General features: G+C 45.9%; 1 long non-coding RNA gene across 1 annotated transcript in view; it reads left to right on the forward strand.

The window, feature by feature from the left end:
• The window catches only part of LOC135919015 (uncharacterized), a 54,094-nt gene that overhangs the window by 15,762 nt on the left and 14,203 nt on the right, over nucleotides 1-24,129 (forward strand). The window contains exon 2 of the long non-coding RNA XR_010569857.1: nucleotides 7,137-7,370. This is a non-coding gene — a long non-coding RNA (uncharacterized lncRNA). The remainder of the gene's footprint in view (nucleotides 1-7,136; nucleotides 7,371-24,129) is intronic.

Consider the following 24,129-nt stretch of genomic DNA (forward strand, 5'->3'; position numbering starts at 1 on the left):
TGGGATTTTGTTGCTTGCTTTATGGAGGACTACGGTGGCTGTGGAGCCGCTATAGATATCTTTCAGTATTTTGACATACGGCTCGTCTACACCCTGATTCCGTAATGCCTCCATGACTGCTGAGGTTTCGACAGAATCAAACGCTTTCTCGTTATCAATGAAAGCTATATATAAGGGTTGGTTATATTCCGCACATTTCTCTACCACCTGATTGATACTCTGAATATGATCTATTGTTGAGTAGCGTTTACGGAATTCTGCCTGGTCCTTTGCTTGACAGAAGTCTGAGGTGTTCCTGATTCTATTTGCGATTACCTTAGTAAATAGTTTGTAGGCAACGGACAGTAAGCTGATCGGTCTGTAATTTTTCAGGTCTTTGGCGTCTACTTTCTTATGAATTAGGATTATGTTAGCGTTCTTCCAAGATTCCGGTACGCTCGAGGTCATGAGGCATTGGGTATACAGGGTGGCCAGTTTCTCTACAACAATCTGTCCGCCATCCCTCAACAAATCTGCTGTTACCTGATCCTCCCCAGCTGCCTTCCCCCTTTGCATATCTCCCAAGGCTTTCTTTACTTCTTCCGGTGTTACCGTTGGGATTTCGAATCCTCTAGATTCTTTTCCCTTCCATTATCGTCGTGGGTGCCACTGGTACTGTATAAATCTCTATAGAACTCCTCAGCCCCATGAACTATCTCATCCATATTAGTAATAATATTGCCGGCTTTGTCTCTTAACGCATACATCTGATTCTTGCCGATTCCTAGTTTCTTCTTCACTGTTTTTAGGCTTCCTCCGTTCATGAGAGCGTGTTCAATTCTATCCATATAATACTTCCTTATGTCAGCCGTCTTACGCTTGTTGATTAACTTCGAAAGTTCTGCCAGTTCTATTCTAGCTGTAGGGTTAGAGGCTTTCATACATTGGCGTTTCTTGATCTGATCTTTCGTCTCCTGCGATAGTTTGCTGGTATCCTGCCTAATGGAGTTACCACCGACTTCCATTGCACACTCCTTAATGATGCCCACAAGGTTGTCGTTCATTGTTTCAACACTAAGGTCCTCTTCCTGAGTTAAAGCTGAATACCTGTTCTGTAGCTTGATCTGGAATTCTTCTATTTTTCCTCTTACCGCCAACTCATTAATCGGCTTCTTATGTACTAGTTTCTTCCGTTCCCTCCTCAGGCCTAGGCTAATTCGAGTTCTTACCATCCTGTGGTCACTGCAGCGCATTTTGCCGAGCACGTCCACATCTTGTATGATGCCAGGGTTAGCGCAGAGTATGAAGTCTATTTCATTTCTAGTGTCGCCGTTCGGGCTCCTTCACGTCCACTTTCGGCTATCCCGCTTGCGAAAGAAGGTATTGATTATCCTCATATTATTCTGTTCCGCAAACTCTACTAGTAACTCCCCCCTGATATTCCTAGCGCCTATGCCATATTCCCCCACTGCCTTGTCTCCGGCCTGCTTCTTGCCTACCTTGGCATTAAAGTCGCCCATTAGTATGGTGTATTTAGTCTTCACTCTACCCATCGCCGATTCCACGTTTTCATAGAAGCTTTCGACTTCCTGGTCATCATGACAGGATGTAGGAGCGTAGACTTGTACAATCTTCATTTTGTACCTCTTATTAAGTTTCACAACAAGACCTGCCACCTTCTCGTTAATGCTATAGAATTTCTGTATGTTACCAGCTATATTCTTATTAATCAGGAATCCGACTCCTAGTTCTCTTCTCTCCGCTAAGCCCCTGTAGCACAGGACGTGCCCGCTTTTTAGCACTGCATATGCTTCTTTTGGCCTCCTAACTTCACTGAGCCCTATTATATCCCATTTAGTACCCTCTAATTCCTCCAATAGCGCTGCTAGACTCGCCTCATTAGATACCGTTCTAGTGTTAAACGGTGCCAGGTTCATATTCCATTGGTGGCCTGTCCGGACAATAACACTAATAACGAAATACGCTCGAATTCACAGATGCCAACCAAATAATTATGGTTTAGTCTGTGCATTCAGACAATAACACTAATCAAATGCACAGACTAAACCATAATTATTTGGTTGGCATCTGTGAATTCGAGCGTATTTCGTTATTTCTCAGCAATCCCTATGAAGTTCGTGCTGAAGAACTCGTGGCCGCCGTAATTATCTCCTTAGTTAAGCTGAAGCCCTGATGGGCAGTGCCGGTTTAAGCGTGAATAAAGAGCACGGAGAACGTAAGAAAAAAAGTTGTTCACATGAAACAAGGAGTGCTTTCGTGAAGACAAAAGACGCACCTGATTATGAAACTGGGCGGAGTTCTGCGAGTACATAGCGGGATTTTCGCACAAACTGCTTGCTATATTCATGACCTAACCAGTGGCAGCTCCGCTTCATTGCTGTCGGCGCGCATTGAGCAGGACTGTTCTGCTGTCTGCAACCCGCAGGCTGTTGACCCACTTTAATTTCCATAGTCCAAGTGCGCCGGCCCATCTTCCATACATAGTTCCTTTTCCTGTGCTTGTCGTTTCAGGCGTGACTAAGTGTTCATCACCATGACTGTGTATTGGTTAAAGAAGAGAAATAACACGGGACAAATTTTCTGGAAGCGTCCCTGGAACTTACGCGGAATCAATACCGTTTTTTCTTTCTGTGCAATTGGTTTTTGTCCTGCTGTTTAGGTTGGTTTCTCCCATGTTATTTCTTGTATTTAACCAAAACACAACCTAAAACGCCGGTCCAAAACAAATTGGATGGAAAGAAAAAAATGGTATTGTATCCGCGTAAGTTCCAGGGACGTCAATGTGCTGCCTAGGAGCAGGTGCTAGGGGGGGGGGGGTGACGTTGACAGCTGTGTTTACCTGACTTCATTCTTTGAAGCTAAACTTTAAGACATGAAAGCCTCCTAATTAGGCGCTCTGTGAAATACATCAAACGAAGACTGTCTATATTCTTTATGGCTTCTACAATCACATTTGTGGGCCTATTATGCTCCTATTATATTTGGACAAGTACATAGCCTGGTGTGACTGGAACTTACTATTATAAAGTTTTCGCCAGGAAATATCATTTCTTCGCATGCACAACATATAGAGAGACGATAGCTGTACGTTTAACGAATTCTTCGCAGGATGTGATAAATGTAACTGTACTGACGTCATTTTGACGTAGCTTCTTTTTCGCTTTATTTGAAGCTATACTTCCACAGAAGAAGATATACTTTTTTTTTCAGCGTGGGCTAACTTATTTTGGGAATAAATGAAAGTTAGGCCTCTCTATGCGCCCTGCGCATTGCCAGGAGGTGTCATAGAATATAATGATCATGATAATTATGATGATGATGATGATTTAAAGGCGTCCAATTTGCAACAGGGAGGTCACCTAGCCTGCTTGATGTAATCGGTTATGCTATACATGTTTTTATCTAGCATTATTGTATACAGCTGCGTAATATTTTTTCCCTTCAAACTCTAGCTTGTACCGCTAGCTATGACTGTAAGAGATCCGCTCGTATCAATCGCTTCCCTTCTTTTTTTCGCGCTAATACATTTAACGTCTCTTGCTGATCTAGACTGCTCACTGGTTGTCGCTTCGTCCACTTTAAGCCAAAACGCTCTGAAATACGTACGTTACCTACCGTTCTCTCTGTGTGAATCCTTTCACATTTCATTCGATGTGCTGGGTGATCTCCGGAATATTGCTGCGGCGTGAATATGCCTCTTCTAATTCCGAATATTTGGACCAGTATGTCTTTATACTTGGGAGACCAAATACAGTCTCTAACAGCAAGGTACTGCATTTTGTGTTATCGTACAAATTAGCCATTTTAATTTGTTGTCATTTTTGTAAATGTTCAGGGCATTTTTTCTTTCCATTCTTTGCATCCAGTTAACTGGCTCTGCTTCTATTACATTCTTTTTGATGACTTCTGGTTGTCTATTTACAGTTTTTTTGACCCTGTACTTGGTTGTCAATTTTCTTGCCTTCTTCCTCCATTATGTGTCCACGTTTTTCAAGGATACGTGCCTGTGCATTTTAACTGCCCATTTATTTTCATCCATGTTCCTTTGCCTTTCTTCAAAACAAATTTTGCGCTGCGCTTCTCTGACTTTAAGCATACTCCCAACCCATGTCATTTTGCCGGGAGCTTCCAAAACAAACCGCCCCATTGATCTTTGGTTATCTTTCAACCCGGACAATATATCCGATTTTAGGCACAGAACGGCATTTTCGAGCGTGAGTGCTGGCACCATGACCCCTCTGCCGATGCCACGCACCACCTGATATGTCTTGTGGTGCCAAAATGCCCTAGGTTTCATTACTGCTGCATTTCGCTTCCCTTTTCGTTTCAGGCTATCTTGGTGGGTGCTTGAGTAAGTGTTTCCTTCCTTTACGTATGCGCCGAGGTATTTATATTGCTTGGCCATGGGCATGACTTGTTGAATCCACACCACGTGGTTACTCGTCTCTTCATTAAAGGTTATAATTCGCAATTTCTCTGTGCTAAATTATTTGCCTCGATTTGTCGTTGCGTTGCCGCACATAGTGGCCAATCTTACATTGTCCGTTAGGAGCACTTTGTCATCCGCATGCATCAGCGAGGGGACATTCTGTTGCACAATCTGTCCATTGCATGCGAAATTATTCGGTTTCGTGACGCGGATGCCTCGACGAGAGCGCGGTCTGATGGTGCTTCAACGTGGCTTCCTCCGCTTTCCTCCTCTTGCATCCCCTGCACCCTCCTCCTCCGCGTTCCTCCTCGCGCACTGTTCACTCTCGCCCTATTTCATCCCCCGCTGTGCTATTTGTTCGCTCCTTCGTCTTTCGCTTTGCTCGTTCACACGGTTACGCCGCCGACACACGTCGATGCTCAACGCAGGAACGTGCGCTTAAGAGCTGCGCTATAAAACACTCATATTCAACGTAATTTCCTGCCCACCATTACAGCGCTTTCGCCAATACGCACTCCTTCGTTACAGGTCCTTGATAACAGGTAGCTTATTCCCATTGCAACCGATCGGCTCTCATTTACTTCTATTTCAAGAGACGCTTACCAGACACTGACAGCTTTTTAGCCTCATTTTATCACTGCACCAAAGTGCGCGTTTACATTATGAAACGACAATTGATGTTACTGCCTGTGTACTGTGGGATTCTATGTTATGTACTGCAACACTAGTCTGCAGCACGGTATTGCATTTGAAATAAAAAGTCCAATTCTAGTGACCGTTGGCACAGAATATTTGATTTAGGCAGTCAATGCTCTGATGAAAAATTAAAATAGCCCATTTCCACAAAATGTGACGATCAGGTTTTTAACTCTGAAATTCAGCAATGAAAGAGGATATCGATTCTGTAGATCGCATTTAATAGTACATCTAAAGCACACAAGAGCAATCTATTATACATAGCTCTTAAATACGCCGCTAATATGCGGGTGGGACTTTTGCAAAGCCTTTGTAAACAATGCAAGATATTCCGATAATAAATTTTTCCGCTAACAGATGCAGATTGCAAGACTGTGATATCTGCTTAAGTTCCAAAGCTACAAATTTCTAAACTTTGTGCTTCTATTTCTTTTTAACCATACAAAGTTTTGCAAGTTTCACCTAAAACATTCAGGCCTTCAATAAACATTCTGCTTGCAACAGTTACTAGAATTTATTGTTCCCTCTCAAATGCCACAAATAGCATTAAAATCTAGCGAGTGGTTATCGCAGAAAATCATTCTTGCGTTTTGCATGTATTTGAAAAAGCGACATCAGAGTTGGGCCTGAGCTACATCTTTATCTCAAGGTTAGCTGCAAAGAAAAATAAGGAGTGCTTTTACTCCAAGGAGGCCGTTCTTTAATCCTCTGTCTAGAAGCGATGGCAAAGAATTAGAAGCGCAGAACTCTGATTTCCCTCAATTGTCTGCAAGGGCGTAAGACTATAAAATAAAAGGTTTGTGCTAAGGACAAAGCCTCATTAATACGGCTTTGTGTGTTTGTTAGCATTACAACTGCTGCCGTTATCTGAGAAAAAATTATAGTAGTAATTGGGAGAACTAATGTGGACTTGTCCGTCGGTAACTACGTACCGCCACCATTAACGAACGGCTCCATCAGCACTTGCAAGACCTTAATACGCATGAGCCGCAATGTAAGCGGGTCGCTGAATGTAATAGTACCTGTCACGATGTGTTGATATGGTCACGTTGCAGTGATGCTGTGATGGTGAACGACCACAGTACAGACCACATGTCACGAAACTGTTTATTGGGTGAAACTGTGCCCAGCAAGAAAAGTAACACTGAGCACAATGATAATGGCTAGCACGCTCGTCGATCGTCTCAAAATAGAGAAAGAAATTCAGCAAGAGTGGACACTCGGGAAAATGTGGCAAAAGAAAACACGTTACGCCTAGTGTTAATCCTACCCGTTAGCTGACGCGAGCATCGAAAAAAAGAAAGTGGAGTGAACTTATAAAACGTTTTAATTTTTTTTATTCTTTCCCGCTAAAATTTAAAATTCTTGCGTAAAGGTGAACTTATTTTTCTTGCGTTACCTAGCAACAACCCACCGACGTGCTGGACGCGCCATATGCATGCGTCTTGCTCCAGACACGCCACTGAAGCGAGCGAAGCCGGCTGCGCGTGAGAAGTTCGCCTGTTCGGCGACCCGTTTCTTATGGACGTTGTCTGTTTGTTGGGCTCCCGCCGATTTCTTGCTTTCCTTGTGCACTTCGACATGGCGCCACTGCACTATTAGACTATGGAAAGGCGAGAAATATTGTTTGAAAGTCTACGACGCATTTCAACATATTTAGGCTTTTGCGGCATGGAACCGAGACTTCTGACGCAGTTATTGAAAAACGACCCGGCCGTCCAGGCATAGGTAACTTCAGTTAATGACTCCTACTGGGAGATGTTTGCGACGCTTTCTGTGCGCCCCAACATTATCTAAACTTTCTTCAGTAGTTCTTTGTCATGGTCGCCACACCCGGCTTTGCGACGCAATTAGTTTCGCGTGTACTCAATCTTACTGGGGCAAGTTTTGGCAGTTGGCAGTAGTGCTCCCAATTTGGCAGCAGTGCTCGCAGGATTCACGTCAATAACAAGCATTCTCTGTACGCAGCTCATCACATTGTTGGGATCTTTATCGCCACGTGCTGCAACAGGTACCACCGACTGGAGCACTGAACTGGCAGCCTGAGCGATACAGATCGTGTCGACACGCGGCGCCATACTACCCAATCGACAAGTGGCTTGCTGCTGCGAAACGGGAGCGCCTGCACAGAGGATGGCATCCTAGGACACGGACAATATATGGGCGGCGATCATTCTGCTCTGACCACAGTTTGGCAGCAGTGCTCGCAGGATTCACGTCAATAACAAGCATTCTCTGTACGCAGGTGAGGATTCATTCCTTCATCTTAATTACACCGTTGCTAGCACTGCTGCCAAACACCACTGACCCCTTTTGTGTCTCGTTATTGCTGTTTTGTTGAAAGATGACTAAGGAGCTAGAAGTCTTTCAGCGAGAAATACGGAGGGAACTTCGCGACTTTAAGAAAAGTGTGGACTATTGCAGTTCAGTCTGTAATGATATTAAGCCGCTCACGGAAAAGATAAAGTCGTTGCGAAAAGAACTCGCGGAAGTACGGAAAGCTAACGATATTCTCGCCATGGAAACAAAGAAATTACGCATGAAAGTTGAAGACTTGGAGGCGTATACCAGAGAAAACAACCTTGAAATCAAGGGTGTGCCTAATCTAGGTCATCCTTCTGAAGTAATCCAGAAAATTTGCGCAGCAGTTGGGGAACCCATCACTTCCACGGATATTGATATTTGTCACAGAATAGCAACTAAACACCCCGAGGTGAAGAATATCACTGTACGCTTCGTTCGCCGAGAAAAGTGAAATGCTATTTTTACTAAAGCCAAGAGAGCGCTTCTTTTTGCTAACCAAATTCGCTTTCAGTACGCCGATCCTATATTTGTTAATGAAAACCCCACTCAGCTTGGGAAACAACTTCTGGGTGCTGCTATAGCTAAGAAGCGTGATGTTGGATGGAGTTACGTATGGACAAATAATGGCAAAGGTCTTGCCAGGAAAACAGAATCATCGGAGGTGCTGCGAATAGCAGAACGCAATAATTTGGACCAAATGTGTCACTAAGTATCTAACTGACACTTTTAAATGGCTCAATCTGCTACGAAATGGCTCTATTTGACAGTTGCCATTACTATGATGCGGATAGTTTTAACAAAGCGACCGAACATATTGGAAAGGATTTCAGTGCTTTTCATCTAAATTTGCGCATTATTAAAAACAAATTTCTGATCTCGGCACGTTCCTTGATTCCTTAACTATAAAATTTGATGTTATACTGCTTTCCGAAACATGGCTCATTCCGTATGACACTCCTTCACAATTAGACTATTACACATACAAGGGTGTTAAAATGGACTAAGAATCGTGGAGGAGGATTACCCTTGTATGTGAAAGATTGTCCTATGCATGATGTCATCGATGAGCTAACCTTCGTGACCACTAGCCTCGAATGTATCACAATACGATTACCAAATATTGCAGTTACTGCAGTGTATCGGCCACCCACGAGCAGAAAGTCTGAATTTCTTTATACCTCTGGAACCTTTATATGCAAGTTAAACTTACCGCACGTGCCTTTTTTTCTGATGGGTGACATAAATGTCAACATGATAAGCGATGACGCAGCCACCGTGCAGTTTGAAACTATTCTGTCCACATATCATTGTTCGAACACCATTAGGCTGCCCAGCGGAATCACTGATCATAGCGCCACACTGTTGGACGTGTGCATCACAAATGCGCCAACAAATAAGATTGCTTCAGGCCTATTTTCACTCGACCTCAGTGACCACTTACCACACTTCACTCTTTTCTCTACTACACCTAACAAGCCTAACTACACCGACCAAACAACGTATCGAGTCATAAACCAGCTCACACTTGAGAAACTTTACTCGGAACTAGCGCTTACGAACTGGTCTTTCGTACACGCAGAACAGGATTCTGATCGCGCATATAGCGTTTCCTTTCGCAATTTCAAAATATATTACAACAGCAATTTTCCCATCGTATCGCACACATTAAACAAAAAGAAAATTCGAAAGCCATGGATCAGCACGAGCCTTCACAAAAGAATCAAACTAAAAAACAAAATGTATAATAACTTTGTTCAAACACGTGGCCTAGCCGTTCTAAAAGAATTCAAAACACATCCCAATAAACTAAATGCCGACATACGAAAAGCTAAGGAGATATACTATGAATGCCTATTCGCCAAGATTTATAATCATCCTCGCAAACTATGGAATGCAGTTAATCATCTGGGACAATTTGTGAAAACAAAACGCGCTTCCACGTCAAAGCACTCTTCAAAGCACTCATATTTACGAATTCAAAGCACTCATATCATAAAGCACTCGTCAAAGCACTCATATTTCGCCCACTCCGGCGAGTATTTGCCGCCTTCTGAACAGAGTTTTTCGGAAAGAATCTGCCGTAGAGTAAGACAGCCTAACACAATTAGTTTAGCCCCAGTGGGACCGTTTGAGGTATTAAGGTCGATAAATGTACTACGTAACTATGTCGCAACAGGTGATGATGAATTAAGCGCGGTGCCTATGAAGTATGTTGCGCATCTCAGAGTCCCTGGCTCATATTGTCACGTGGTAGTGACGGTGAAGAAAGAAGCAATACGGTGGAATACAAAAGTAGCTTTTATTGGGCGAACCTGTGCCCACAAAAACAGGCTACACTTATAGCACAACGATAGCGGCGAATACTGTCGGCGATCGTCGGAAAAACTGATCAGCGGGTCAAGCGCGTCGGCTTTTATAGATCAGTCGTCGAATGTTCCAGATTAACTGATGGGACCCGCGTGTCTTCCACAAAGTTCTACACCATTCGTGTCACACTATGAAATCTGATAACACAGGGTTCGGCGACACCAGACACGCGGATAGAAGCGTCAATAACTTTCCAGAAACGTCGGATACATGCAGGCGCGTACCTCGCTCTGCGATTACAGTTGTTAAGCGGCGAAACGTGATTGCCCGATAAAGATAAGTACACGTGTCATTACCCCCTCTTAAAAAAGCATCGACACGATGCTGCAAACAAACGAAAGTAACAAAGAAAAGCACTCGTAGCAAAGAAAACAACAAACTAAGGAAGTTCATCAGCGTCCGTAAAATGGTTTATGGCGCACCACGTGGACCACTTCAGATCGTGCGCGGTGCCGCTGTGAGTGCGAAATGCCGTCTGGCACGACCTCATAGTCTAGTGCGCCAATACGTCGGATGACCTTGTAGGGTCCGAAATAGCGTCGCAGCAGCTTCTCACTGAGTCCTCGCCGGCGTATCGGGGTCCATACCCAAACACGGTCGCCGGGCTGGTACTCGACGAAGCGTCGTCGGAGGTTGTAGTGTCGGCTGTCGGTACGCTGCTGGGTCTTGATCCGTAGGCGGGCGAGCTGTCGGGCTTCTTCGGCGCGCTGGAGATAGGTAGCGACGTCAAGATTCTCCTCGTCAGTGACGTGCGGCAGCATGGCGTCGAGCGTCGTTGTCGGGTTCCTGCCGTAAACCAACTTGAATGGCGTGATCTGTGTTGTTTCTTGCACCGCCGTGTTGTAGGCGAAGGTGACATACGGCAGGACGGCATCCCACGTCTTGTGCTCGACGTCGAAGTAGATTGCTAGCATGTCGGCGAGGGTCTTGTTCAGGCGCTCCGTGAGACCATTCGTCTGCGGATGGTAGGCAGTTGTCCTCCTGTGGCTCGTCTGGCTGTACTGCAGAATGGCTTGGGTGAGCTCTGCTATAAAAGCCGTTCCTCTGTCGGTGATGAGGACTTCTGGGGCACAATGTCGCAGCAGGATGTTCTCGACGAAAAATTTCGCCACTTCGGCTGCGCTACCTTTCGGTAGAGCTTTGGTTTCAGCAAAGCGGGTGAGATAGTCCGTCGCCACGATGATCCACTTATTCCTGGATGTTGACATCGGAAACGGCCCCAACAAATCCATCCTAATCTGCTGGAATGGTCGACGAGGAGGTTCGATCGGCTGTAGTAATCCTACTGGCCTTGTCGGTGGTGTCTTGCGTCGTTGACAGTCTCTGCATGTCTTGACGTAACGGGCGACGTCGGCGGTCAGACGCGGCCAGTAATACTTTTCCTGTATCCTCGACAGCGTCCGGGAGAATCCGAGGTGCCCAGCGGTTAGATCGTCGTGTAGGGCGTGCAGTATTTCTGGACGGAGCGCTGACGGCACCACAAGAAGGTAGCTGGCGTGGACTGGTGAGAAGTTCTTCTTCACGAGCAGGTTGTTTCGTAGCGTGAACGAAGACAACATGCGCCTAAATGCCCTAGGGACAACGTCGGTGTTCCCTTTCAAATACTCGACGAGGCCTTTTAGCTCCGGGTCTGCTCGTTGCTGTTTAGTGAAGTCTTCCGCGCTTATTATCTCAAGGAAGGCGTCGTCGTCCACGTCGTCTTGCGGCGGGGGATCGATTGGGGCGCGTGATAAGCAGTCGGCGTCGGAGTGTTTTCTTCCGGACTTGTATTAGCCTCGAGAATTAGGAGTGGCGCCCTCTCGCGTGTGACGTCACGGCCAAGACGCCGCTCGCTCCGTCTCGCTCGGCGGCCGCGCGCGCTCGTTTCCTTCGTGTATGCTTGGGGTATGGGTGGCTCGAGCTGCACTTATTGAAGGGTATGTCGGCTTCTTTCTGCTGCCATGCCTGAACCACAGTTCCTTCTCCTAAAGCACGTGAGTCAATAAAATTTCGGGCTTGGATATCGCAAGCTATGTAGCGTTGAACGGGGCTACTTGTTTTACAATGAATATACGCGCTGTCTCTGTCCATAAATTTTGCGTAAAAAGAAAGTCTGGAAATTCAATACGGGAAGTTGTGTACGATGCTTGGCTAAACACTTAATATTCCGTTTGTATTTAGCTATGAGAGACATTGCATTTTACATGAAAGAAACTTCATGGTAATTGGCGTCAGGATGTTATCCGTGTTAGAAAGACATTGCCCAGCGAAGCTGTCATCATGATTCTTATTACTCTGGTGAGTTGTTCTAGCCAAATATGGCCATTTATTATTGCGTAAAAGAAAGAGTTAGGCACCCATTCTTTATGAAAAAGTTTGCTGCTAGTTTCACCCCTCCCTATAACAGGCCTCCAAAAAACGAAACGCTCATGGCTGCTAACACGACGGCGTGTCACGTAGAGTATTTACGTAGTTAATTCACAAATACCATAGTAGCAATCACCTGAGAGAAAAGTTTCGTTGTCAAGATCCAGAGCCAATCAATTGCAAGCGATCAAATGTTTAATAGTGGCGCTCAGTAGCCTTTATCAACAATATGGCACACCCATCACGCAACAGTAGCACGAAACGGTAGCAAGCGACTGTCAGTATGGCGAGGCACGCTTTGTTCGTGAAACCGATCAGTTCACTACAATTTCGAATTGAAACGATAAAGCATTTTTTTACAGCTCCAATTGGAATGGCTAAAATATTCTCGAGCTACTACAGCGCAGCTTAGATTGCCCAGAAAAGAAAAATTCAAGCACTTTCTGTCTCACCATGTCTCGATCCAGCGTTGTTAAATTATGCAAACGGATAACTATTTGTTTGGTCGGTACATAAAAGAGGACCTCGCCCAACTGCAGGCAAAATAAAGTTTGCTCCAACCGAATCGCAAACATTCATAAAGAAGACACCACAAGACTTACATATACATTCACTTGATTTTTGACCCTTCACAGGGGAATTATATCTTCAATATGTCCCATACTACTAATGATTGACGCTTCGACTTCTTTCTGGCTGCAGCCATACAGCCCAAAAGGCAAATTTTTCTAAAAAATTTGGGCCGAGCAGTCTGTGTCAGTTCGCCAAACAAATTCGTCATGTATATTCCTCAAGGAACAAGCACCAATAAATTTCTCAAGTGAGTTGAACGTGTAGCACAGAAAAGGGAATATATATTAGTACATTCCATTTTGTATTCTGTAAATAGACGTAAGCCTTCATTAGCTTTACTTCAAATTACCGCCGCTTAAAATAAACACGTGAAGAAGCGCCTAATTTTAAGAAGCAGTCAAAGAAGCAAGTTGTGCTTGTAGAACCTAACTGCAGTACTAGTTAAGTCCTCGTGTTACTACCGAGCGTTTCTTTGAAGAAAGGTGAAAATTCGATATTGCACAATGAACTACTCGTCGTGAACAAACCAGTTTTAGCGGATTGTAACAGTTGTAAAGTCATATATACCCAGCGTCTGTGACATACTCTTTGCACCGTGGCAGGTATAGTATCATAACTGGATTCTTATTTTCTATATGTTTGCGGTTGTCGATTGAAAAACCCGCAATGAGCTGGTCTGCACTCCTTCGGCTGGCACTGTAGCGTTGCCTTCGAGAGCTGCATTGTCGTCTAAGAAATAAGCTCTTTGAATAAACTTTCGCGAATGAAGACGTCGTAAAAACATATTTGAGACGATCGCCATAAGTACACAAGCAGAGAGAACGAGGGCGAGCGAACGAAAACACCGCAGAACGCGCCCGGACACCGCCCGAACTGTAGCAGACGACAGGCGCGAGTCCTTGCCCTGACGTCACGCGAGCGGCGCTCGAAGCGCCCCTGTAGTTCGTTCTCGGGGCTAATATTACCGTTACGTCATATTCTTGTAGTCTGAGGCTGCACCGCGCCAGCCGTCCTGAAGGGTCCTTTAAGTTAGCTAGCCAACACAACGCGTGGTGGTCGCTGACGACTTTGAATGGCCTGCCATAGAGGTAAGGGCGGAATTTAGCTGTAGCCCAAATGATGGTGAGGCATTCCTTTTCAGTCGTAGAATAATTGCTTTCCGCTTTTGACAGCGACCGGCTAGCATACGATATCACCCGTTCAAGTCCTTCTTTCCTCTGGACTAGGACGGCACCGAGGCCTAGGCTACTGGCGTCAGTGTGGATTTCAGTATCGGCGTCCTCGTCGAAGTGTGCAAGTACCGGCGGCGACTGCATGCGTCGTTTGAGTTCTTGAAATGCGTCGGACTGCGGCGTTTCCCAATTGAACTCGACATCAGATTTCGTTAGATGTGTTAGCGGCTCCGCGTTGCGCGAAAAGTCCTTGACAAAGCGCCTATAGTAGGCACACATGCCAAGGAATCTGCGCACTGCCTTCTTGTCGATTGGCTGCGGGAACTTTGCGATGGCAGCTGTCTTCTGCGGGTCGGGACGTACTCGAGATTTGCGGATGACATGGCCTAGTAATAGAAGCTCATCGTAAGCGAAGCGACACTTTTCCGGCTTCAGGGTGAGCCCTGATGACTTGATGGCCTCTAATACCGTCGCAAGCCGCTTAAGGTGATCGTCGAAATTTCCGGCGAAGACGACGACGTCATCCAAGTAAACAAGACAGTTCTGCCACTTCAATCCTGCTAAAACCGTGTCTATCACGCGCTGGAACGTTGCAGGCGCCGAGCACAGTCCAAATGGCATAACGTTGAATTCATAGAGGCCGTTTGGCGTGATGAAGGCCGTCTTTTCGCGATCCCTTTCGTCGACTTCTATTTGCCAGTAGCCAGACTTGAGGTCCATTGATGAGAAGTATTTAGCATTGCAGAGCCGATCTAATGCGTCGTCTATCCGTGGGAGGGGGTATACGTCTTGCTTCGAGATTTTGTTCAGTCGACGATAATCGACGCAGAAACGTAGGGTTCCGTCCTTTTTCTTCACTAAAACAACTGGAGACGCCCACGGGCTTTTCGACGGCTGGATGATGTCGTCGCGCAGCATTTCGTCGACTTGTTGTCTTATAGCTTCGCGTTCTCGCGTCGAAAATTGGTAAAGGCTCTGGCGTAGTGGTCGAGCGCTCTCTTCGGCGATTATGCGATGCTTTGCGATTGGTGTTTGTCGAATCCTTGATGACGTCGAAAAGCAGTCTTTGTATCGTCGAAGCAGACTTCTGAGCTGTTGCTGCTTAATCACGGGGAGACTTGGATTTATGTGGAAGTCTGGCTCGGGAACTACGGTCGTCGGGGTAGATGCAACAGAATCCGAGAGGATAAAGGCATCGCTGGTTTCCTGTATTTCCTCGATGAATGCGATCGTCGTGCCCTTGTTGATGTGCTTGAACTCCTGGCTGAAGTTTGTCAGCAACACTCTCGTGTTTCCTCCGTGCAGTCGAGCGATCCCTCTTGCGACGCAAATTTCACGGTCGAGTAGTAGACGTTGGTCGCCTTCGATGACGCCTTCTACGTCAGCGGGTGTTTCGGCGCCGACCGAAATAACGATGATGGAGCGAGGCGGGATGCTCACTTGATCTTCGAGCACACTCAAGGCGTGGTGTCTACAAGGGCGCTCCGATGTTATCGCTTGATCTTCCGACAGCCTTATTGACTGCGACTTCAGATCGATGATGGCGCCGTGTTGGTTCAGGAAGTCCATGCCGAGAATGACGTCTCGTGAACACTGTTGCAGGATAACGAAGGTGGCAGGGTAAGTCTGGTCATGAATGGTAATTCTTGCCGTGCAGATTCCAGTCGGCGTAATGAGGTGCCCTCCAGCGGTCCGAATTTGGGGGCCCTCCCATGCAGTCTTAACCTTCTTCAACTGGGCGGCGATGTGTCTACTCATTACGGAGTAATCGGCCCCTGTGTCGACTAAGGCAGTGACTGCGTGGCCGTCGAGAAGCACGTCAAGGTCGGTGGTTCTTTGTCTAACGTTGCAGTTAGGTCGTGGCGTCGGATCACGGCTGCGTCGTGTTGAACTGAAGCTGGAACGTCGCTTCCTCAAGTCGTCTTTCGTCCGTGTAGTCTTGGCTTCCTGACTTCGTCGGGACGGCGGCGTGTTGTCATTAGGTCGTCGAGATGGTTTCTTCGTCGTCTTCGTCAGCGGCGGAGGATCTTCGTCAGTTCGACGAACAGCAACCGCACCTCCATCGGTTGCTGCTTTTAGTTTTCCGGATATGGGCTCGCAGAGCGGCCCCGGGCTGGGCCGGTGTATGGTCGGTGCTGCGGTGACAGGTAGCGTCCTGGTGACAGCGAACGGGACGGTCGTCGAGGGCTCCGCTGAGTAGCGGCGAGGTAATCGGCGATGTCACGAGGGCGTTCACCTTCCCTCGGGTGCTGTGCGTTCACGGCGAAGCGTCGCAAACCTAGGTCGCGGTATGGGCATCGGCGGTACACGTGCCCGGCTTCGCCGCAGTGGTAGCAGAGCGGGCGGTGGTCAGGAGCGCGCCAAATGTCAGTCTTCCTCGGGTAGCTCCGCTGGGCGACGGGTGGCCGCGCTGTCGGCGGCGGCGGTGGACGACGGAATTGCGTCGTTGCAGGGCCCTGGCGTGGTCGCGGAGGGGTACCTTGACGGCGTGCGACGGCGGCGTATGTCATCGCTTCTGGCTGGGGCTGCGGTAATTGTGGTTGCAGCTAGGGAACTCCAAGTGATCGGTGCACCTCTTCTTTCACGATCTCGGCGATCGAAGCCACTTGGGGCTGCGACGAAGGCAGGACCTTGCGCAGTTCTTCGCGCACAATGGCCCTGATGGTCTCCTGAAGGTTGTCGGAATCGAGTCCTCGGATGGCGTACTGCGGCGTGAGCCCCTGGCGGTTATATTGCCGGGTGCGCATCTCCAGAGTTTTCTCGACCGTCGATGCCTCTGCAGAAAACTCAGCTACGGTCTTCGGCGGGTTACGGATAAGTCCAGCGAAAACCTCTTGCTTGACGCCCCGCATCAGGAAGCGGACTTTTTTCTCCTTTGGCATTTCTGGGTCGGCATGCCGGAAAAGACGGCCCATCTCCTCTGTGAAGATCGCGATCGTCTCGTTTGGCAGCTGCACTCTGGTTTCTAGTAGTGCTTGGGCTCGCTCTTTTCGTACGACGCTCGTAAACGTTTGCAAGAAGCCGCTTCGGAACAGGTCCCACGTCGTTAAGGTGGCTTCCCGATTCTCGAACCAGGTCCTGGCGGCGTCTTCCAGTGCGAAATAGACATGCCGCAGCTTGTCGTCGCTTGCCCAGTTGTTAAACGTAGCGACCCTCTCATACGTTTCCAGCCAGGTTTCAGGATCCTCAAATGTGGAACCGCGGAACGTCGGTGGTTCCCTGGGCTGCTGCAGGATGATGGGGGACGCTGGGGCTGCCATTGCGGTTGCCTTGGCCACAATCTTCTTGGTCTTCTCAGGTAGAAGTCCGTGCTCCGGGGGCAGCTGTTGAAGACGGCGGCTTGCTCGGTGGTCCTGGACTACGTTGGTGTTCTGTTTGCGGTCTGGGCTGGGATCACGGCATGTCGGGGGCGTCCTGTACATGGACGAAAAGCACCTCCACCAGATGTCACGTGGTAGTGACGGTGAAGAAAGAAGCAATACGGTGGAATACAAAACTAGCTTTTATTGGGCGAACCTGTGCCCACAAAAGCAGGCTACACTTATAGCACAACGATAGCGGCGAACATGATCGGCGATCGTCGGAAAAACTGATCAGTGGGTCAAGCGCGCCGGCTTTTATAGATCAGTCGTCGATTGTTCCAGATTAACTGATGGGACCCGCGTGTCTTCCACAAAGTTCTACACCATTCGTGTCAGGCGATGAAATCTGATAACACAGGGTTCGGCGACACCAGACACGCGGATAGAAGCGTCAATAACTTTCCAGAAACGTCGGATACATGCAGGCGCGTACCTCGCTCTGCGATTACAGTTGTTAAGCGGCGAAACGTGGTTGCCCGATAAAGATAAGTACACGTGTCAATATCATTAATTGCATGTTCATTTCTGGACTTTTCCCTTCCGATCTGAAGCTTGCGCGTGTATGCCCTGTGCATAAAGGTGGTGCTCTAAATGACATTTCAAATTACAGGCCAAGCTCTGTTTTGCCTGTTCTATCGAAGGCGTTTGGATCTGCCATAAATTGTTGACTAAGGAGCTTTCTTAGTAAGTATAACGTACTAAAATATGTTCAGTACGGATTCCAGAAAGGCAAGTCCACTGAATCAGCCCTGTTAAACGTAAAAGAAGACATACTAAACAATTTCGAAAAAAAGAAAGACTGTATACTTTTGGATTGCTTCTTGATCTGGAAAAGGCTTTTGATAGTATAAAACATGATATCCTAGAACAAAAATTATTCGACTAGGGAACACGCAGTGTTGCTCTTGAACTTATTAAAAACTACTTATTTGCCAGAAAACAATATGTTAAAGTCGGAAGCTTAACGTCAACAGAAATTGAACTTTAGCAAGGCGTTCCACAAGGTTCAATCTTAGGACCCATATTATTCGTAGTTTATATTATTGATATATGTAATATTCCTTACACAGAAAAACTACTTATGTATGCCGATGATACGAATGTGTTTTTAGGGCTGATTAAATTAAAAGTATCCAAGTTACTGTAACGAATTATTTAACGCATCTGGAGGTGTGGCTCAATGAAAACAAGCGTGCATTAAACGCACGTAAAACAAACTACGTTATATTTAGGCTTACGAACAAACCACGTATTAATCTGAAATTATCATTTGAAGGCACAACGTCAGAGTGCGTTCGCACGCAAAAATTTCTGGGTGTTTGGTTCGAGCAAAACATGTCGTGGAATACCCATGTGTGAAGGCTTGCTTCTGAATTGGGCAAAACTGTAGGCTGGCCTTACAGGTTATCAAACCTAGTTCCATTATGGCTAAAGAAAGCTGTATATTACGGCCACTTCTACTCTCGCTTGTCTTACTGCCCGCTAGTATGGGCAAAAACGTCTGTTCAGAACCTAAACAGACTCGAGGTGTAGCAGAAAAAGGTTCTCAGAGTATTCGAAAATTTTTATGGGCACCCTCGCGAACTACGTACTCATCAGCTGTTCATAAAGCGCGATATTACTAGAGGAAGTGATCTTTATACATATAGACTACTACATTATGCAAAGAAAAACAAGCTTTATGAGCGTTCATTTGATAGCTCCCCCTGATACTCTCTCCGAAATCAATTTAAACTAGTTCCTTTTTCACATACAAGCTACGGAGAATGTCTTCTTCAATATCAAATGCCAGCAATGCTGAACAAACTCTTAACTTGTACCAAATTCGAACTACCAGAACGTAAATTCAAGAAACATGTGCGAAATATTCTTTTAAACATGTAAGAACCACTCGAACAACATCTTTGTTTTGGTATCTTCAAATATATTTCATTTGATGTATAAAATTATTTTTGTTGCCTTTGCACAAGTGTTTCCAAAGACCTTGTGACATCTGTGTTATATGCAATAATTTTGTGCACTAAAAGTGTTGCGTTGCGTGAATTATATTTCATGCCTAATTTTTGTACAGCGTTTCAGGTGATTATGTTTAGGATATGCCTGTTGCTATGTAATGGGACCTTGGGCTCTCTCAAGATGTCTGCGACATCTTTTCGCCCAAGAACTTCCGACTCGGTGTTGGAAATAAACATCACTTGACTTGACTTGACCCCCAACATAACTGTTACTAATTTCGATACTTCGATACTAATTTCGATGGTGCCTATGAAGTACAGTGGCCGCGCCCGGCATTGTGACGCAGTTAGCGAAAAGCAGCTTGGTAGTATGACGCAGTTCGTTGCGCGTGTACTGAATTTTAAGGGCACAAGTTCGTAACACATTCTCTGACCACCAACGTTATTGTAACTATTTTGGTTGCTTTTTTGGGGTACATTTGACATTTAGAAGTTCAATTAGTTCAGTAACGTCCTTGCTCTACATGGAGAGCCTGCGTGGCTGAGCATGCGTGCTTCGGAATGATTTGCTCACTCAAAGGTGGTCGACGCGGGACGCCGACACTGGATTTTCCGCGACACGGGGACCCTAATGCCATCGCGTGAAAACAAGAATTTTACAGTAAATATTTCGGAGAGCCGGTTTTCTAGAAGTACGGGAACTCGCGAATATGTACTCTCTGTAGTGACTGAATTGCACTTATCGGGAGGGGGGGTGGCGAGCTTCCGCAAGGCGGGATTAGGAGATAACACCTTGGATATCGTTATCGCCGCAGCAAAACGCTCAGCGCAGGTGGGCTTCTCCTATAGGATATGGCTTCTCCTGCGAAACACATCTGTTGTTTTTGCGTACACCCAGGAGTAGTTTTGAACTTTCTGGGCGATATATTTTCCCTAATTCCTGACAAATTGGTTTGGGTATGCTTGGCGGTTGGCATCAAGAGTGTTGCCCCTGTGCTGCCCGATACGGTAACGCTGATGCATGGCGGGGCACTGGGTTCTTTGCAATTGCTTTCTCCACGTAGCTCTGATAAATGGCTTGTGGGGTTTCCATGAATGAGAAAGTAGCTCGCAAGGTTCTTGCCCTTTGTTGTGAAACGCACTTATAAAGGGTTGAGGAAGCGAGCAAGGAGGGAATAGTTGCTCGGGGCACACATTTAAGCTTCGCTTGTTATTGAACATCATCGTCAAATGCTATTGGTATTATTGCTAATCGTTTTATTTTGACACGCTGCTCCTCTTCTGCATGTTGAGCGTTTTTGTTGTCGATAACACTTGATTTTACAGTAATGCTTGCTCCACAAATACCTGCTACATCGCGTGCTCAAGTATAGTGCCTGAACGCATCGCTTGTTGTGGCCTTCATATTGACGCATCTATTCTCCGAGCAAGCATGGCGTATGTGACGCACTGCTCGCGAACTAATGAATGCGAGTGTGTTGCGGTAACTGAATGGCTAACGCAGCCAACGCTTAGCTTTATGTCGGCGCTGTTGTATTTCCATCCACAGTGGCGGGAGTTGGTAATATGTTCATTTCATTTCATTTATTTTACCCTCAAGGTACATAGTACATTATAGAGGGGAGGGGCTAAGAGAATACAAAGTAAACATCGGTAAAAGTAACTCAAACAAAAAAGATAATTATAACAGCAGTATAATTCCAAATTTTGAGTTGACATCCGATGATAATAAACAGAGGTACAAAAGATACAAATACAAATGTGATGTACACAATGGTAAAGAGATTAAAAAAAAAAACATAATATGTACAGTCGATTTACAAATGCATTGTTAACTTTTTGATCATGATGCTGATGAAAACTGATGAAAACGCTGCAATAGAGAAAGGTACATACACATGGGCAAGACAAATGGTAAGTATATTACAAAAGTTCGTTTTCAAGTGCGTTTCTAAACATAAGTGGATTAATTATACATGTTAATGAAGGGGATAAGCTGTTCCTGTCTTTGCTAGTCATTGGTAAGAATAAATTTGCGCCCATGATAGTATTGAAATGAGATATGCTAACCTTCTGATTATGATCACGGCGAGAAGAAAAGAAAGGTTCTGGCCTCATCCAAAGAGTGTGTAAAAAGGTGTTATGATCATCATCATCATCATCATAATCATCATCATCATCATCAGCCTGGTTGCGCCCACTGCAGGGCAAAGGCCTCTCCCATGCTTCTCCAACAACCCCGGTCATGTACTAATGGTGGCCATGCCGTGCCTGCAAACTTCCTAATCTCATCTGCCCACCTAACTTTCTGCCGCCCCCTGCTACGCTTCCATTCCCTGGGAATGCAGTTCGTAGCCCTGAACGACCATCGGTTATCTTCCCTCCTCATTGCATGTCCTGCCCATGCCCATTTCTTTTCCTTGATTTCAACTAAGATGTCATTAACTCGCGTTTGTTCCCTCACCCAGTCTGCTCTTTTCTTAACCCTTAACGTTACACCTATCATTCTTCTTTCCATAGCTCGTTGTGTCGTCCTCAATTTGAGTGGAACCCTTTTCGTAAGCCTCCAGGTTTCTGCCCCGTAGGTGAGTACTGGTAAGACACAGCTATTATATACCTTTCTCTTGAGGGATAATGGCGACCTGCTGTTCATGATTTGGGAATGTCTGCCAAACGCACCCCAGCCCATTCTTATTCTTCTGATTATTTCCGTCTCATGATCCGGATCCGTCGTCACTACCTGCCCTAAGTAGATGTATTCCCTTACGACTTGCAGTGCCTCACTGCCTATTGTAAATTGCTGTTCTTTCCCGAGACTGTTACGCATTACTTTAGTTTCCTGCAGATTAACTTTTAGACCCACTCTTCTGCTTTGCCTCTCCAGGTCAGTGAGCATGCATTGCAATTGGTCCCCTGAGTTACTAAGCAAGGCAATATCATCAGCGAATCGCAAGTTACTAAGGTATTCTCCATTAACTTTTATCCCCAATTCTTCCTAATCCAGGTCTCTGAATACCTCCTGTAAACACGCTGTGAATAGCATTGGAGATATCGCATCTGCCTGCCTGACGCCTTTCTTTATTGTGATTTTGTTGCTTCCTTTATGGATGACTACGGTGGCTGCGGAGCCGCTGTAGATATCTTCCAGTATTTTTACATATGGCTCATCTACACCCTGATTCCGTAATGCCTCCATGACTGGTAAGGTTTCGACTGAATCAAAAGCTTTCTCATAATCAATGAAAGCTATATATAAGGGTTGGTTATATTCTGCACATTTCTCTATCACTTGATTGATAGTGTGAATATGGTCTACTGTTGAGTAGCCTTTACGGAATCCTGCCTGGTCCTTTGCTTGACAGAAGTCAAAGGTGTTCCTGATTCTATTTGCAATTACCTTAGTAAATACTTTCTAGGCAACGGACAGTAAGCTGATCGGTCTATGATTTTTCAAGTCTTTGGCGTCCCCTTTCTTATGGATTAGGATTAGGTTAGCGTTCTTCCAAGTTTCCAAGATTACGCTCGATGTCATGAGGCATTGCGTGTACAGGGTGGCAAGTTTCTCTAGAACAATCTGTCCACCATCCTTCAACAAATCTGCTGTTACCTGATCCACCCCAGCTGCCTTCCCCCTTTGCATATCTCCTAAGGCTTTCTTTACTTCTTCCGGCGTTACCTTCGGGATTTCGAATTCCTCTAGACTATTTTCTCTTCCATTATTGTCGTGGGTGCCACTGGTACTGTATAAATCTCTATAGAACTCCTCAGCGACTTGAACTATCTCATCCATATTAGTAATGATATTGCCGGCTTTGTCTCTTAACGCGTACATCTGATTCTTGCCAATTCCAAGTTTCTTCTTCACTGATTTTAGGCTTCCTCCGTTCCTGAGAGCATGTTCAATTCTATACATATTATACTTCCTTATGTCAGCTCTCTTACGCTTGTTGATTAACTTCGAAAGTTCTGCCAGTTCTATTCTAGCTGTAGGGTTAGATGCTTTCATATATTGGCGTTTCTTGATCAGATCTTTCGTCTCCTGCGATAGTTTGCTGGTATCCTGCCTAACGGAGTTACCACCGACTTCCATTGCACACTCCTTATTGATGCCCACAAGATTGTCGCTCATTGCTTCAACACTAAGGTCCTCTTCCTGAGTTAAAGCTGAATACCTGTTGTGTAGCTTGATCTGGAGTTCCTCTATTTTCCCTCTTACCGCTAACTCATTAATCGGCTTCTTATGCACTAGTTTCTTCCGTTCCCTCCTCAGGTCTAGGCTAATTCGAGTTCTTACCATCCTGTGGTCACTGCAGCGCATTTTGCCGAGCACGTCCACATCTTGTATGATGCCAGGGTTAGCGCAGAGTATGAAGTCTATTTCATTTCTAGTCTCGCCGTTCGGGCTCCTCCAAGTCCACTTTCGGCTATCCCGCTTGCGGAAGAAGGTATTCATTATCCTCATATTTTTCTGTTCCGCAAACGCTACTAATCACTGTCCCCTCCTATTCCTAGTGCCTATGCCATATTCGCCCACTGCCTTGTCTCCAGCCTGCTTCTTGCCTAACTTGGCATTAAAGTCGCCCGTTAGTATAGTGTATTTAGTGTTCACTCTACCCATAGCCGATTGCACGTCTTCATAGAAGCTTTCGACTTCCTGGTCATCATGATTCGATGTAGGGGCGTAGACCTGTACAATCTTCATTTTGTACCTCTTATTAAGCTTCACAACAAGACCTGCCACCCTCTGGTTAATGCTATAGAATTCCTGTATGTTACCAGCTATATTCTTATTAACCAGGAATCCGATTCCCAGTTCTCTTCTCTCCGCTAAGCCCCGGTAGCACAGGACGTGCCCCCTATTTAGCACTGTATATGCTTCTTTTGGCCTCATAACTTCACTGAGCCCTATTATATCCCATTTACTG

Source organism: Dermacentor albipictus, chromosome 9, assembly GCF_038994185.2.
Source record: "Dermacentor albipictus isolate Rhodes 1998 colony chromosome 9, USDA_Dalb.pri_finalv2, whole genome shotgun sequence".
NCBI lineage: Eukaryota > Metazoa > Arthropoda > Arachnida > Ixodida > Ixodidae > Dermacentor > Dermacentor albipictus.